Raw genomic sequence first — 15,600 nt, 5'->3', positions numbered from 1 at the left:
TAGGAACCGCAACGGCACAGCGTTGCGGGTGCCCTTAGAGCATCCACAACGGTGGTGGCCCAACCCGCGTTCGTCCGCGCCGCTGGCACGGACGTGTCTCGCCGCCATGCCAGCGAGCAGGACACGTGGCGCGCGGCGATTGGGCAACGGCTATGCCGTTGCCTTTGAATTTATTTTAATTAAAAATCGTTTTTTAATTAAAAAAATCAATTAAAAAAAATTCACTTCCCAAAAAATATATATCCGTTTATTACCGTTTTTTACCACTTTTTAATTTTTTTTTATTTTTTTCGACCAAAAATACACACTTTCATCTATAAATACCCTCACTTTCACACCCAAAAATTCACATCAAACTACACAATTCTCATCTTCATTCTCCCATATCCATTCTCATCTTCATTCTCACATATCCATTTTCATCTTCATTCTCTCATACCCTACAACATAACAATGTCCGGCCAAGGCGATGACCACCCGCCCTCTCACGGTTCGAACCCCGAATGGTTCGGTTCACAACCGTTTCCTAGTCCGGAAACGGAATATTTGGCCCCTCCTCAAACCCAAGATTCAGGCGTTCCGGGTGGCTACCGGCCATACCCTATCGACGACCAAGGTGCCTCCGAAGGGCGATACCGGTGGACACCGTAGCCTAGGCCGACCGCCCCTTCCCAAACTCCGCCTCCTCCTACTCGCGGTGCCCGCACACCGTACACTCCGGCGGAGATGGATAAATTGTTCAAGGCGTACTTGGAAATCTCCGAAGATACGGTGGTTGGCACGAACCAATCCGGCGATCACTTTTGGTGGCGCGTCTCTCGCCGGTACAATGAAAACCGGCAGCCGGGAATGATCGAGCGCAACGAGAGTATGGTGCGCAACTCCATCGGCCGAGCCAACGAAGAAATTGGCAAGTTCAATGGCTATTTCCTCCAAGAGACGCGGAATGCCGGGAGCGGCCGAAGCGAGGTCGACATCATCACTGCCGCACTGAGCACCTACCAATCCATGAACGACAAGTCGTTCAAGTACCTCAACGTTTGGCAGGACACGCGGACGCACCCGAAGTATATGGGAGGCGTAACATCCTCCTCTAGTGGCTCATCCAAACGGTCAAGGTCGGTATCCCTATCCGACGCCGGCTCCGAAGAAGTGGCTAGCCAACTCGCCGGAGCTAACTTGGGTAGCCCCGACGCCGGACCAAGTGGTTCCCGATGCCGACCGCAAGGAATGAAGGAGGCGGCGGCCGACCGCCGTCGCGCCGCGACTCCATCTGCCACCGCTCCCAAACAACTTGCTGTGGATGATGCTCTTAGGCCAACTCAATATGGCCGATAGGTCAACTATGACCCCCCACACAACTTCAAACGCACGAGACCATGATATTGGGTCTCCAAAAATAATTGGGGTTAGTGCCGCCGGATGAGTAGTCTTCCTCGGGTAATATTAGCCAATAATTATGTAATTTTTTATTTTTAGGAGTTTAATTATGTAATTTTTAATTTTTAGTATTTTAATTATGTAATTTTTAATTTTTAGAATTTTAATTATGTCTTTTTTTATTTTATTTGTAATTTGTAATATTTATTGTGGTTTTTAATGAATTTTAATATTATGGAAATGTTTTTGTTTAATTGAATTTTAAATTGAATTGTGCTCGTCCTTGCGGAAGAGCACAACTGTGTGTTGTGCTCTTGCCAGAGAGCAGGCATGAATAGTGGCGCCGGGCCCACAATTATGCTCGCTGGCAAGAGCACGGTTGTGGATGATCTTAAAGTCGGATGATTGCTATTTTATATTTTAACAATTATTAATTCCAATGGAATAAAGATAAAACCTATATTTGTGATTACATCCATCATAATAGATACATACGACAAGAAATTATTATTGCATTTTCAAGAGAAAAGGAATGAGTTAACAAATTGAAAAACTGGACATTTCAGCCTCAATTCCAGTCAAACACAACAGACTTGAAAATTGACATTCATTCTCAGTTATTTATATATCTCTTGATTTATTTTATCGTTTATGAGTGCATGTTATTTGTAAGGTCATTAACAACTGTGTTCCTTGAATCATTTCTTCCATTCATAAGTGTACTATAGTTTTACTCTATTACCTACTTAAAAGAATGTTGGATATTTAGTGGACGTGATAGATTGGGCTTATGTTTTTATATGAATGGGCTGTTCCTATTTAATTATTTGTGCTGCCCCAATTTTTGATAAAGGCAGTCCACTGCCTTGTTGAGCCCATCAGTTACCTGCCTACACCGATGCACGCCATGTGGCTGCTCCACTTGGATCATTAACACCCGCCGTCGGATTAAGGGTTGTGTTAATTTTGATGAGTTAAGTGTTGTTGTGCCGTTTCACCTCTCATTCTTTTTCACTCAACTCTCTCTCTCTCTCTCTGGCGATGATACGCTCTCCCTTCTCTCTTCTTTCTCTCTCTATACCTGAGATGGTTACCACCGGTCATCTCCTCTGATCTTCTGTTTCCACCGATGAATTTCAGTTTTAGTGAGTTCTATCTGTGAAGATCTCGAGTTAGGTCACTACTTTGGTTTCCTTTAGAGATCTTGTGTCAGATCCGACCTAGGGTTTAGATCTGACTGTGTATGGTGTCTGGTGTGAGATATCCGTGTAGAATGTGTGAGACCTGTGAGTTTTGTGAAGATCCTCGTGTTGAGTAGGCCGAAACTGGTGGTGGTCGGTGAGGCAGTGACTTCTGACTGCTAATTTCGACGGTTCTCCTTTGGTGACTCTTGGTTGAAGCATGTGGGGAAATTTCTGGCCTGGTGTAGTCGTTGTTGTGACCTGAGCCACATATTTGTTTCTTCCTATTGTCTGTGGATTTCCTATGTTTAAATCCTTCGGGATCAACTTCTTGTATTATTGATATGTTCACTTAGTGTGCAGGTAAACCGGTGGAGCTAGAGTCTCAAGTCCGGTAGAAGACTTGAGAATAGCTAGGTTCCGATTAGTGTATCTTGTACTAAGTAGACTTGTAATCTAAGACTAGCCATCAGAGTATGCGGTGTAACAAACAGGGCCCAGTAATTTGTGAATTCATGGTAATCTGATCTCTAGAGTGGTATCAAAACCACGGGGGAGCACTGTGGCACGCCGGGTCGCTAAAAACAAGGAGGTGGGCTCGTCGCTCAGCCTCCGGTATAGGCTCTGAGGTAAGACAGATACTCCTTAACGAAGGGTATCCGCTCTAGGTTTGGGTTTTGCTGCTGGTAGTACCGCTGGCTGCGATTTAGGTTTTTCGTGCTCTTATTTTTTCACATGCTCTTGGTGCTTACTGCTTTCTCGCTTTCGCTTCTTGTTTTCTACTTGTTTTTCTTCTAAACTGTGTATTCCAGAAAAGTCTTCTTGTGTCTTAGAGTGAATTACCTATCCAACCTGTGTCTTAACCGCCTTGAGTGACCCCCTGCACCCCCATTCATTAGGTGATTGAGACCTGGAAAATCCTCCTGCCAGGGTGCACGTGACAGATAGGGTGGAACTCCTTTTCTGACTGGATTTCTGAGTCTGGAATCACTTTAGTGTTGTGCATGTGTGTGTGCTTGCTGTAACTTGTATCTGTGTGCTCTTTGCATGTTAAATCCCTATAAATCTGTTCTAGGTGGACTCTTTGACTGTTCTGTGTTTAAGTCCACCCTCTGTGTAAGCAGAGTTACTTGTTGTGCCTTGTGTGTGTTGAGTTCTTTTGTGTGAGTTAAAATCTTTTAAAAAATGACTCATCTAGTTGGCATCATCCCCTTTAATGAGAAAATTGATTTTGTGGTTTGGAAATAGAAAATTAAGTGTGTGTTAATCAAACAGAAGGTTTTCAAAGCTGTAGAAGGGACTATCCGTCCTACTGAGTCTGCTGAGAAAGTCACTGAAATGAATGAGTTAGCCAGGTCTACTATAATCCTAAACCTTTCTGATTCTGTGATCAGAAAGGTTGGGCCCATTGAGTCTGCTTCTGAGAAGTGGACAAAGTTGGATACTCTATTTACTGAAACTTCTATGTCTTCTAGGATGTATCTTCTTGAAAAACTTTTTAAATTCAAACTGAACCTTTCCAAAGACATAGATTATGGCATTGATCGTTTTCAAAACTTGTCTAAAACATTAAAACGACAAAACTGTTGATGATTATACCATCATTGCCCTCATGAATGTTATCCCTGATACCTACAGTATTGTAAAGGTTGCCATTATGTATGGCAAGGATAGTGCCCCTCTATAATCGATTCTTTAAAATGAAAGGAAATGTAAATTAAGGAAAACTCTGACTCTAAATCTTCTCAAACTAAGGCTTTAAATGTTAGAGGGGGGTCTAAATCTAGAGGGGATGGCAGAAACTCTAATGGAAATGGTAAACAGCAAGGCAGAGGCAGATCTAGATCTAAAAGCAAAGACCCTAAAGCTAAAAGGAAGTGTTTCAATTGTTGTGAAGTGAGTCACTATAAAAATGAATGTATAAGGCCCAAGAAAGGTAAGAGCCACAATAAGAACAACCAATTGGAGTCTATTGCTAATCTAGCCAAGGATGAAGGTTCTGATGGAGTGTGCTTCATGAACTATGATATGTTTTCTGTTAATTTTGCCTCTGAGTGTTTTTTACTAAATATGACTGGCTAATTGATTCTGGATGCACCTTTCACATTTCTCATTTCAAAGATGCTTTTACTTCTCTCAAACCTGTGGAAAATGCTTTTGTATATGTGGCCAATGACAAGTGCAAAATTATTGGCATTGGCTCTGTGTGTTTGAAGTTTGAGAATGGTTATCTACTGACTTTGAATAATGTGAGATCTTGATACGCTCGGATTTTGCACTATTTTAAGGCCTTTATTTGGTCCGTTTTGAATGTCAAAGTTGCATTACATGTCCATTATTTGTATATTTTATCTATTTTGGTATTTTGACGTGTTTTGTGAGATATGTGCAAATTAGAGTCTAAAAAAATAGCTAAAAGTCGAAGTTGGAAATCTAGAGCTTTCAAGCCGTCCAGCGGTCCGCTGCAACCCAACCAGCTACCGCTGGCCGCAACGACCGTTGAACCAATAGCGGTCCGCTCCGGGAAAGTTGTGCTGAAAAGAAGAATACGCCCAGCGACCGCTGTTCAAGAGGCAGAAGCTACGGATCAACCCACAGTGGCTGCTGGACAAGGTGCAGCGGCCCGCTGGAATACGCGGCTCAAAGATTTGACCTACTTTCTCCCCAAGATTTACCATACTGTGCTAAATATTTGCCATATTTGTGGTACACAAATTGGAGGCTATAAATATCCCTCCAAACCTCATCAACAAGGATCTTCTTTTTGTTGCATAATTCTAGAGCATAATATTTGAGAGTTCATCTTTGATCATCAAAGTTCAAGGGTTTTGAAGAAGGAATCAAGAGAATATCAAGACTACAAGGATTCAACATTTGGGTTTTATTAGCTTTAGTCTCTATGTTTTCATTGTTTTCCCTTAAACCTATGTCTTTAGCTTATTCAATTATGTGTAACTAAATTCATAGAATTCTAGGGATGTGTTAATAACGACTTTGGTTATACAGTTCCTATTTATTGAAAATCTGTTTTGTTCTTACTTCGTTTCTATCCTACATTCTGGATAATTGCTTCACGTTTGAGTGAGACATTCTGTGATGATCTATTGACTTGCTACATAATCATGAGAGGAGGTTGGCGAGTTAGAATGACTTAGTTGACACTACAATTAGCTTCCCTTGAAATGACACTGTTAATTGAGAGTGAGGACTTTTCAAGGGTCTTAGGAGTTTTAGGGAGTTACAAATCTAGGGTTAACGCCCCGTCTCTAGTATGTATAATCTACGCTTGTACGCATGGGCAAAACTTAGGCGACTCGTTCTACTCAAGTATGAACTATGTTAGGGTGTTGTAGTTGGAATCTGTTTAACCATAACTATGAAAGCACATCCCTAGAATTCCCTTATCTCATCTGATTTATCTTTATGTTTTATTTGCATTAGTTGACTGTTTCTGATTTAAAAGTTTTTCTTTGCAAAATCTCAAAATCTTACGGTTTTCCAAATAGTAGAAGAAGCTTAGTAGAAGGTAGACAATTTGTGTCTATTTTCCCTGTGTTCGATATTCGATACTGACCTTTACCTATACTATATATACTCTGTATACTTGCGGGTTTATTTAGTGCTAATAAAAAGTGGATCAAGTTTTTGGCTTCGTTGTCGGGGATAACATTCACTACGTGATTGATTTATAACTTGGTGTCTATTTTTAATTTTAGTTTTATTTTGTTTTTGTCTTCGATAGGTTGTGTATGCGAATGCGCTATGGGAAGAACATCTTAGAGCCGATCGATTTAGAACTTGAGAAGACTCGTAGGAGAATAAGAAATGATCAAACGATGGGGGAAAAAAGTTAGAAAGGTTACAAAACCTTGATGAGTAGTTGATAGATGAGAAGGTTGCAGAGAAGGCGGCCAGAGAGGAGCAAGAAAAGAAAAATAAAGAGATAGTACTCGTGATGCACATGTTCAATCATGGGAACACCATAACCTTTCCTGAAGGCCCTCACATAGACGCTAACAATTTTAAACTGTGAATGCCCCTTATACAAAGGGTTGAGTAGTATACCTTTGCAGGTAGGGCCACTGAAGATGCCAACCGCCACCTCACCAAGGTCATGGAGATTGCGAACACTCTGAAGTTGAATGGCGTCGACGACAACGCCATTAGAGTAAAACTCTTTCCATTCTCGTTGATTGATTCTGCTCAAAAGTGGTTTGAGTGTTTGCCTACATAGCAAGTCTCCACGTGGAACGTCATAGTAGCAGCCTTCCTTGATAAGTATTACCTGTCGGGAACTATCCTCAAGCTGAAGAGTGAGATCTTTCTGTTTATACAAGGCCTTGATGAGCCACTCTATGAGGTCGTTGCATGCTTCAAGGGCCTCCTCCGAAAATGCCCCAACCACGGTTTTTCCGTAGACCATCAGGTAGGTATTCTATATATGGTTTTACTGAAAAAATTGATGCCATGTTGGATTAAGGGGTGAATGGAGGATTTTTACGGAACAGTGGACCAGAGGCCATGACAGTTATTGAGGAGTTCGCCGCCAATAGCAGAAGGTGGTCGAAAGAAAGGCACAATTTGAGGAGAGTGGCAACCATAGAGGAAGCCGAGGAAAGTTCCTTTGCTAAGGAATTGGCCGAGCTTAAAGTCAGAGTAAACCAAATGGATACGTCAAGGAGAGAGGACTCGGTTCCACTGACCTCAGTCATTGCATTGCAGTCACCAAACCCGATGTTTCTTCTACTCCAACTGAAGATGTCAACTATGTCCAAAACGGGGGCGATCCCAATAGCCATTCAACAACAATTATCACCCTACTCAGGGGGGCGGTAATTTCAATAATTATAATGGAAATCGTTCTCATCCTAACCTTTCATATTCTAACAGTAACCTTCTTCAACCTTCTGCAGGGTTTAATGTGAGTAAAGATGGAGTGGTTGAGCCAATCAAGAAGGAGGAAAAGTAAGAGCAAGGGATCCTCAAGATTTTGGAAGTATTAGTGGAAGACAGAAAAGCCGACGAAACCAAGATTGGGGTAGTTGAGGCTAGATTAAATAACCTCGAGGCAGAGATGAACATCATTGCCTCCACTGTCTCGATTATCAAGAATCAAATGGACCAAGTCCAAAAGAAGGCGGAGGAGGAAAGGTCCAAAGCAGCAGCACGAGTCGCTGAAATAAACAAAAAGTGGGAGGAAAGAAGCCAAGGGATGAAGCCAGCATCTCCGGGACGAAATCTGAGGACTGTGAAATCTGAGGACTGTGAAATCTGAGGCAGTGATGAAGAAACAAAAGCTCAAGAAGGCCGACCTCGAATTGCCTTTGCATTGCAGTGAGATCACATAAAATTGGTTGGGCGATAATTCCGCAATCAAAACGGTAGAAGTGGTCGAAGATGTTTGGTAAAGGTAGATGATTTCATTTTTCCTACTGACTTCTTTGTTCTTGATATGAAAGTCGATAAACAAATACCTCTAATCCTTGGCAGAAATTTTCTATCCACTTGCAAAGCTCTTATTGATGTAGGTAGAGGCGAAATCACTATAAGTGACAATCACAACAAATCCACCTACCACATCGAAAGTGCGATGCTCAAGGATGAGGAGATGAGAACAGTCAAGATGGAGGAGGAATGTAAAATGGTCATGATAAGTGACAAGTCCAAGCCTTTCAACTCAATAAAAGGGGAATATAATTCTAAACCCTCTATTTTTATAGTCACCCCTATACCTACTAAAGCTAAAAAAGAACAAACCTAAATTATCACAAACTCCTTTGCAAGAAAGGACAAAGAGGACGAAGAAGCCTCCACATTTAATTGACTTCTAGGTCTACGTGATCAAAACCTCGAATGAGAAGTACAAATGGTGGAAAAAGGTCTACAACAAGTTAATCACATTTGCGGTGTGCAGTACGAGAGTCGTTGATCCACCCACTTTGGTTCACTTCATGTCGAGCCAAAGAGATAAAACAAAGGCGCTTGTTGGGAAGCAACCTAATTTATATTTTTTATTATTTTTCTTTTAATTTTCATTTTCATGTTTTTCCATAATTTTCGTGCACTGTGCACATAAATAAATAAAATAAATAAATAAATATATATATATATAGGATTATGTTAAGATGATAACCCTTTTTAAAGTGACAACGTACCACCAATCTCGTTCTGCCACATGACACGTTATCCAACAATATTATAGGCATATCCATCAATATTCATTTAGTATGTGTTTACAGATTTATGATAGTAATAGGTGGATTGCTGTGTTGATTGTTGAGTATTGCTTTATAGGCATAGAATGTTTTAGTTGCAGTATATATATAGAAAGATTGCTTTTTTATACCATTATTTTATTGTATAGCTAATACAGCAATACTCAGCACTCCACACAGCAATCCACGTAGTACTATCATGCAATCTATAGAAATCCATCTAAAACGCATACTATGATATTGCTGGATGTGCCTATAATATTGTTGGATAGCGTGCCACGAGGCAGCATGAGGTTGGTGGTACGTTGTCACTCTAACTATGGTGGCACCCTAATGCTCCCCTATATATATATATAGGAATGTAATCAAATGCAAACTCTAAATATTGTACAAACTACAAACTATAATCTGGACCGTTAGAAAATTTCAGGAGACGACAAAATAGTAGCAACAAAAAATGTGAACATAGTGTCAACGGTTGATGATGTGTTGATATTGTGTTGACATTTTCTGTTGCTACTATTTTGTCATTTGTTGATATTTTTTAACGGTCCAGATCATAATTGAAGTTTGTACAATATATGAATTTGCATTTTATCACTACCCTATATATATATATAGAGAGAGAGAGAGAGTTATAATCAATGTCGAACCAATTTTAAAGACCGAACTGTTGAACCCGTCATGGTTAGCTTGTTTTTAGGTCATATTAAGACATTGTTAGTTTGTTTTAGGTCATGCTTATTAAATTTGGATTTGAAAAATACAGATGTCATATTTAGATCATTTTATGTCATACTTACTATCATGGCCTAAAACAGACTAAGAATGACCTACATGTTCTCTAAATATGACCTTTGGGTGTGGTTCTGTGGTTCAGCAATAAGATTGAGTTTTGCTGTAACACAACTATATATCTATATATAGGGTTTTGATCTATGAAAAACTAGATTTAAATAAAGAAATGCAAAACAAAATCATACGTAGGGCTTTTTAGGTCATAGTTAGTTTATTTTTAGGTCATGCTTTGTTAGCATGACCTAAAATGATCTTAACATGACATTAAACCCAAATCTTATAATATGACCTAAAACTACTTAATTATGACCTTTCGTGTTTTGGGTTAATTATTGACCATTAGATCATCTAATCATAGGGCCAAGATTTGGGCTGCATTTCTGGATTTAAATGCACTTTTGTTTTGATCATCTCCTTATATATATATATATATATATATATATATATATAGGGTCATGATCTATGGCAAACACCTCTTAACCATATAACTAGAGAACAAATCATAGCCACAAGATCAAAAAAATCAAGGGCTAGTATTAATTTTTGAATTTAAGGAGATATTAACTCCCTCAATCATTAATTTACTCCATAATAATAAGGCGGGGGTATTATGGTCATTGCATAGCCAAAATCAGGTTTTGGAGAAGAGTGGCGACGAGCTTGCCAGCGGGGGAGAAGGCGGAAGGGTGGTGGGGGTGAGGGAAGCAGGATTTCATCTACCTTGTCTGACGTGCCTGCTAAAAGCTAATCTTCATACAAATTTGGAATTAGCAATTTTGTGGGATTTGTTTTTCTTTTTTCATATTCTGGAATGTCGCTATGATTTCTGAATCGATATAATCCATTTTTTCTTCTTTGGTGGAGATTTGGTGTGCATGCGTCTTCTTTGTACAAATTGAATGCAAACTGTATCATAGCATCATTGATTGTTCAATCAGATTCCGTTTCTTATGAGGGACACTCCCCTTCATCGATTTTTTATAAATCCTATACTAAAAAATAAATTAATGACAACGAAAATTAGCAATATATGATTAATATTTATTTTTTTACTATTATGGTGAAAAATTGAATTCGTGAAAGCAAACAATTTGTTTAGTAAAATCATGCTAAAAGTGATGTGTTTTGTAAACAACAGTGAAGTAAGATCATTCTAAGAGTGATGTGTTTTGTAAACAAGAGTGAAGTAAAATCATGCTAAGAGTGATGTGTTTTGTGAACAAGAGTGAAGTAAAATCAGAACAAGAGTGATGTGTTTTGTGAACAAGAGTGAAGTAAAATCAGAACAAGAGTGAAGTGAAATCAGAACAAGAGTGATGTGTTTTGTGAACAAGAGTGAAGTGAAATCAGAACAAGAGTGATGTGTTTTGTGAACAAGAGTGAAGTGAAATCAGAACAAGAGTGATGTGTTTTGTGAACAAGAGTGAAGTGAAATCAGAACAAGAGTGATGTTTTGTAAACAAGAGTGAAGTAAAATCACAATAAGAGTGATGTGTTTTGTGAACAAGAGTGAAGTAAAATCATAATAAGAGTGATATATTTTGTGAACAAGAGTGGAGTAAAATCATAATAAGAGTGATGTGTTTTGTGACACTATGGCAACAAAAACTACCTTTGTGGCTGCTGACCAAAAATAGAAAGAAAATCTAATTCATACCAATGTATTAAGAATTAAATATGCATGGTTGTTATAAAAAAAATAAAATGCGGCCAAATATACATATTAACTAAGTAGTACTTAATAAAATAGAAAAAATAAAAAATACTACTCACTAATATACAAAATAAAATAGAAATAATATAAAACTACTAATAACTACAAATAAAAAGAATAAAACAAACTACCCAACAGAAAATAAAAACTAGTACTACTAGGAGTACTACCCAACACACTTGTATTTTTCATCATTCTGTAGTAATTCTACGAAGCAATTTTCCACCGCCGCCACTTTCTCCCCATCATCAACCGCTTCCGTCAAAGATTTGATCTCGACATCCAAGCCGCGAGCTGCATTTACAATGCTATCGAGACCTGTCACGATGGGCCGGGCAACCAAAATCATACGATCTACTATCTCCATCGCGCTTGCGACGTCGGTTTCGGTAATGAGATCGGTTAGGATCAGCGCTGTTTGGATATCTTCGTGCAGTTGCTTGAACAATCTGGTGGCGTTGTGCTGCTCTTCAGCGAGCTGCGAGGGTTGGAGCTTGTTCACCGCCGCCGTCATCTCCACGAACAGCCCGGCGGAGGACGCCTTCAGGGGAAGAACCGGCACATGTGCTGCGGCGGCGGAGAGGCCGACCATGCAGAAGCGAGTTCTCCAGCAGAATAGCGAATTTCATAAAATGATTTCCAAAAATACCATTGGCCTATTTTACATTTTTAAAATAAATAATATTTGTTCCATTAAGATGTGTGGCTGAGATTTGTTCTCTAGTTATACACTTAAGATTAGTTATATCTTGATCACTACCCTATATATAGTTATAATCAATGTCGAACCAATTTTAAAAACCGAACTGCTAAACCCGTTATGGTTAGCTTGTTTTAGGTCATATTAAGACATTGCTATTTTGTTTTTGGTCATGCTTAGTTTGTTTTAGGTCATGCTTATAAAATTCGGATTTGAAAAATACGGATGTCATATTTAGATCATTTTATGTCATACTATCATAACCTAAAACAAACTAAGAATGACCTACATGTTCTCTAAATATGACCTTTGCGTGTGGTTCTGTGGTTCGGCAATAAGATTTAGTTTTGCTCGCATTCATTAGGTAGCCAAATTAATTCAATCGAGGGTATTTTTGTCAAATTACATTTATGGTTTATTACTTCATCCAGTAGATTTATTACTTCATTCCGGTAGTTAATTACTTCATTCAAGTAGATTATTATTTCATTCCACTTTGAATTTGTATAACCTTTTTACAAAATTTAAAGTGAATAGATTGTGTGAAGTGTTTTCAAAATGAAGTATTTATTCTATATTATAATGTATGTCAATGTTGATGAATATAACCTCATTAAATTAGGTAATGGACTGAAATAATAACCCAATTGAAGTTCAATGAAGTAAAATCCTATTGTGATGAAGTGGTATACTTGTTAAATAAAGTAAATGCACATATGAATGAAGTAGTGATCACTCTTCCTCATATGCTCAAGAATCTCTTAAAGTAATAACCTAGTTGAATGAAGTGATAAAACTATTTGAATGAAGTAGTGATCTAGTCACACTCAATAACTTCGCTGCCTCCCTCCTCTATATTTATGTTGCTGCTGCTTCGTCATCATCAACACACTCAATAACTTCGCTGCCTCTGCCGCATTACTGCTGCATTTTACTGACTTTTCCCTCAGGTTTGTTAATCTCTCTCTCTCTCTCTAAATTTAGCTCTACTACCTTGTTGATTCAACTCTAAATCTCTGGATCTGGAATTTTCAACCTAATCTAACGAAATGATGTATATACCTCTGCTTGCTAATTAATTCTAAGCTTATAGATCTGGTTGTAGAGCTGCATTTTCCTTCTCACATCACATACGCATCCATAGATCTGTTGCTTCTTACTTCTACGAGTTATTTTTGGTCCAAATTAACCACCAGCTGCTTTGATTTAAGTAAATCCTTCCATCAGATCTAGCTACATTGCTAAAGCAAGTGAGTTATGTGTTGTAGAGAGGAGGAGGTTCTGGAAGTAGATCGAGAAGATGTTTAAATCGATAAGAATGAATGTTGTGGTTTGCAGCACTCTGTTGCTGCTGCTTTTTTCGCAGCATCAGCCAACGTACAGAAAACCAGCCCCGCGCCAGCGACTCTGACTACGACTCCGGTGCCAGCACCGGCTACCGATTGTTAGCACCAGTGACTACGGCGATGGCGACGGAGGGGATGTCCTTCCAGAGAGACATGCTGAAGGCGAAAGGGGAATTGGGGGATGGTGAGAAAGAATTGTAGAGAGAGAAGTGGGTTAGATTTGGGAAGAGAGGAAGAACGGCATATTCCGGAAATACCCTTTTACCTATTTAATTAAATAAAAAAATCAGATAATGTATAACTATTAATAATCATTAGATGTGATTAATGAGTGGATGAGATTTGGTATATAGTTCGATCTTTAAAATTGGTTCGACATTGATCACAACTATATATATATTATTCGGCGCTGATGTTAGCCCAAAACAGCCACGAGAGCTTTAACAACAAAAATGTTACAGCGGCGTATTACGAAGAGGAAAGCAAACACATTGAAATTGATGTTGAGAAAATGATTGCAGCGTATATAAAGAAGAAATTATGATTTTAGTAGATCAAGTTTTGTATTCGACATACATCTGTTATGAGCCATTTTGAAATAAAGTACCACACTTTCTAATGTTGTTCATTATTAGTCTATAATACTGCATTGGGTAACAGATTTAGTTCATTTCAGAAATGTTAGTTCATTTCAAAGATCTATTGAGAAATGGAAAATATAAAGTAAGATTAATAATCTACTCCTACTATATATTTTGTCTATTCTCTTTAAGCTTGCAAAAGTCTAAACAAATTCAAATTCAAAATGTAAATGAAGTAAGACACTACATGATTGAAGTACAGAAGTAAGGGAATGAAGAACATAATTATCCGAATGAAGTAAATTTGGAACAGAACTACTTGAACTAAATAAAACAACCAGCCTCAACATCATATTTTCCTCCTTAAATGTTGTTCAGTATTAGCCTGTAATACTGCATTGGGTACCATATTTAGTTCATTTCAGAGATCTTAGTTCATTTTTGAGATCTATTGATTATTGATAAGTGAATGACAAATGGAAAATATATCAAAGTAAGACTAAGAAAAACATTATAATAAAGAAAAATTAAGTCATTATAAAAACACTTCAGTCTATTCTCTTTAAGCTTGCAAAAAGTTTTAACAAATTCAAATTCAAAATGTAAATGAAGTAAGAAACTACAAGTCTAAAGTACAGAAGTAAGGGAATGAAGAACAGAAATATCCGAATGAAGTAATAAAACAACCAGCTTCAATATCATGATCAAACCCACAATGCACAGCCTTGAAAAATTAGACTTCAACCAACGTCCTCCATGTAACTCATTAGGGATTAATTTCATTTTTTGTTTCTCAAGACCCAAAAGATGTGACTGCATACAAGCCCAATCCTCCCAAACATCTTACAACTACATGCATATGAATCAAAAGATGTGGAGTATGACACAGTCCAGTTTTGCGAGAACTTGTCGTTGACTACATAAATCTCAACACAATAAAGTTCACGTTACTTCATTTGACCTGCGGATTACTTCATTCAGCCAAACTGTTACTTCATCATACATCTGTTTATACTACATGCATGAAAAACTCGAAAAAATATCCATCAACATCGGAATTTTCCATGAGATTCTGAAGGTAAGCTTAAGAAGTAATCAGAATTCTAATCTCACGAAGTAATCGAAATTCTTCACGTCCGGCTTCGTTATGTAGATATCTCCAGCTTTTTATTCAGAGATGAATCACGATTAGATGATGATTGCAACACGATTTGAGGAAGATTGAGATAAGAAAATAGATATTAACAAGAGAAAAGATCGGCAGATCACATCGACGATTTGTTGTGTATGCCTCGTTCCACGTGTAGTCGGAGAGCTTCTCCATCTCCACCAGATCGGAGATCCACTCCGCTGTGTGGTGCTTCTTCCTCAACTCCAATGCAGTGGGTTGGGGGAGGCCGCACGGTAGGTAGTTGGAGCCGGCCAGCCGGGGACCGGTGAGAGAGAAACGTAGAGAGAGAGAGAGAAGTGGATTGGATATGGGAATGGAGGAAGAAGTGTATTCACGTAACTGCATCATTTTTTGTCTTCCAAATCTACCCTTGTGTCAATTTAATTAAATAAAAAAATAAGATAATGTGTAATTGTTAATAACCATTAGATGTGATTAATGGATGGATGAGATTTGGTCTCTAGTTCGGTCTTTAAAATTGGTTCGACATTGATCACTTCCCTATATATATATA

General features: G+C 38.5%; 1 long non-coding RNA gene across 1 annotated transcript; it reads left to right on the top strand.

Annotated features, from left to right (window-relative positions):
* The first annotated feature begins 12,745 nt into the window (after positions 1–12,745).
* On the top strand, positions 12,746–13,682 carry LOC121767736. Its single transcript, XR_006043190.1, has 2 exons — positions 12,746–12,938; positions 13,257–13,682. It is a non-coding gene; the product is annotated as an uncharacterized LOC121767736 (long non-coding RNA).
* Positions 13,683–15,600: the final 1,918 nt, after the last annotated feature.

Source organism: Salvia splendens, chromosome 15, assembly GCF_004379255.2.
Source record: "Salvia splendens isolate huo1 chromosome 15, SspV2, whole genome shotgun sequence".
NCBI lineage: Eukaryota > Viridiplantae > Streptophyta > Magnoliopsida > Lamiales > Lamiaceae > Salvia > Salvia splendens.
This window is presented reverse-complemented; position numbering and strand designations above follow the sequence as displayed.